At 43.1% G+C, this 2,500-nt stretch overlaps 2 protein-coding genes across 8 annotated transcripts in view; both read left to right on the top strand.

Annotated features, from left to right (window-relative positions):
* Window positions 1–2,500, top strand: part of lsm8 (LSM8 homolog, U6 small nuclear RNA associated) — a 121,587-nt gene that overhangs the window by 43,647 nt on the left and 75,440 nt on the right. The gene's annotated exons all lie outside the window — the stretch shown is intronic.
* The window catches only part of grip1 (glutamate receptor interacting protein 1), an 84,179-nt gene that overhangs the window by 22,665 nt on the left and 59,014 nt on the right, over window positions 1–2,500 (top strand). The window lies entirely within an intron of this gene.

Below are 2,500 nucleotides of genomic sequence, written 5' to 3'. Positions count from 1 at the left end.
AACGCTTCCGAGGCTGCTCGCTCTCATTTTTGCCACTATTTCGTCGAAGGCAGTCGACCTGGATATCATGTGATCTTGTAGTTCTACTGTGATCTTGTAGTTCTCCTGTGATCTTGTAGTTCTCCTGTGATCTTGTAGTTCTCTTGTGATCTTGTAGTTCTCATGTGATCTTGTAGTTCTCCTGTGATCTTGTAGTTCTCTGTGATCTTGTAGTTCTCCTGTGATCTTGTAGTTCTCCTGTGATCTTGTAGTTCTCCTGTGATCTTGTAGTTCTCCTGTGATCTTGTAGTTCTCTTGTGATTTTGTAGTTCTCCTGTGATCTTGTAGTTCTCCTGTGATCTTGTAGTTCTCTTGTGATCTTGTAGTTCTCCTGTGATCTTGTAGTTCTCTTGTGATTTTGTAGTTCTCCTGTGATCTTGTAGTTCTCCTGTGATCTTGTAGTTCTGTGATCTTGTAGTTCTCTTGTGATCTTGTAGTTCTCCTGTGATCTTGTAGTTCTCTTGTGATTTTGTAGTTCTCTTGTGATCTTGTAGTTCTCCTGTGATCTTGTAGTTCTCCTGTGATCTTGTAGTTCTCCTGTGATCTTGTAGTTCTGTGATCTTGTAGTTCTCTTGTGATTTTGTAGTTCTCCTGTGATCTTGTAGTTCTCCTGTGATCTTGTAGTTCTCTTGTGATCTTGTAGTTCTCTTGTGATCTTGTAGTTCTCCTGTGATCTTGTAGTTCTCCTGTGATCGTGTAGTTCTGTGATCTTGTAGTTCTCTTGTGATTTTGTAGTTCTCCTGTGATCTTGTAGTTCTCCTGTGATCTTGTAGTTCTCTTGTGATTTTGTAGTTCTCCTGTGATCTTGTAGTTCTCCTGTGATCTTGTAGTTCTCTTGTGATCTTGTAGTTCTCCTGTGATCTTGTAGTTCTCCTGTGATCTTGTAGTTCTCCTGTGATCTTGTAGTTCTTGTGATCTTGTGATCTTGTAGTTCTCCTGTGATCTTGTAGTTCTCTTGTGATTTTGTAGTTCTTGTGATCTTGTGATCTTGTAGTTCTCCTGTGATCTTGTAGTTCTCTTGTGATCTTGTAGTTCTCTTGTGATCTTGTAGTTCTCCTGTGATCTTGTAGTTCTCCTGTGATCTTGTAGTTCTCTTAACGTCTCGCTCAGAGCAGCAGGAAACCACGTCCTCATTGAGACCATGAGTTAGTGGATAATAGAATCACTGATCGCTCTTTACAGGATGTAGAGGATGTGACATGTTCTAATATGAGATCCTTATTTAGATAAGAATGAAATGAATCAGGAGAAAATCTTCCAAACCTCTCAGAAAGTAGCTGAAAGTGAGAAGCTGTGAACACAAACATCAAAGTGTTGCTAAAAGCGTCCGTCCCGTCCCGCTGTGACACCGAACAGAGACGAAAATAAAAACCAGAAGTTCTTAAGAAGTTTGTGTTCATCAGTGAAAGTGTCTGAAAACGGCTTTAGGCTGCAGCTTTGGTCTGAATCAGTTTCATTTAGAAGCGAGCCGAATTTTTTAATTAACACCAAAGAGTAATGATCTCACTGTGACCCAGATTCGGGCGCTTTGTCACTTAAACGCCTCGAAAATAAAGAATCACCTCGGCTGGCATCACATGTGACAGTTAGAGCAGGCTGGTTGCCGTGGTGATCAGCTGTCGTTCATGTTGAGCAGATAAAATCACATTTAACCGTTAAAAGTTCTCAGCTGTTTTTACTTCCATTAGACGGCGTTAAAGACAGACATTATTTAAAGGTGACATATCCTCCTCTTCTTCTTCAGTTTAAATAAGTCTCAGAGCTCCTCAAAACATGTGTGTGAAGTTTCTTGTTCTAAATCCACTCTGATCCTGTATTTGATCATGTCTATAAACCCCTCTATTTCAGCCCTGCTCAGAACAGACTGTTTCTGTGTCTGTACCTTTAAATATGTAAATGAGCTGTGTCTGACCACGCCCCCTCTCTGGAAGGACTCGGGTGTACTCGGTCTTTCTCGCTCCATGTCCTATTGTTTACGGTGAGAAGTCAGACTCAGAGGGCAGAACAAACACCTAGCTGTGGGAGTGTCACCCACCTGGGGGAGGGGCTACTGCCCTTTGTGATGTCATGAAGGGAAAATCTCCAAACAGCCTGTTTGAGCACACAGAGTGAGAGAGAGAGAGGGAGAGAGACAGAGACAGAGAGACAGACAGAGAGAGAGAGAGGGAGAGAGAGAGACAGAGAGAGAGAGAGGGAGAGACAGAGACAGAGAGACAGACAGAGAGAGACAGAGACAGAGACAGAGACAGAGAGAGAGAGAGACAGAGACAGAGAGACAGACAGAGAGAGAGAGAGGGAGAGAGAGAGACAGAGAGAGAGAGAGGGAGAGACAGAGACAGAGAGACAGACAGAGAGAGACAGAGACAGAGACAGAGACAGAGAGAGAGAGAGACAGAGACAGAGAGACAGACAGAGAGAGAGAGAGGGAGAGAGAGAGACAGAGAGAGGGAGAGAGAGAGAG

Source organism: Labrus mixtus, chromosome 22 (assembly GCF_963584025.1).
Source record: "Labrus mixtus chromosome 22, fLabMix1.1, whole genome shotgun sequence".
In the NCBI taxonomy this organism is placed as follows: domain Eukaryota; kingdom Metazoa; phylum Chordata; class Actinopteri; order Labriformes; family Labridae; genus Labrus; species Labrus mixtus.
Note: the sequence above shows the minus strand (reverse complement) of the source record. Positions and strands in the feature narration are given on the sequence as shown.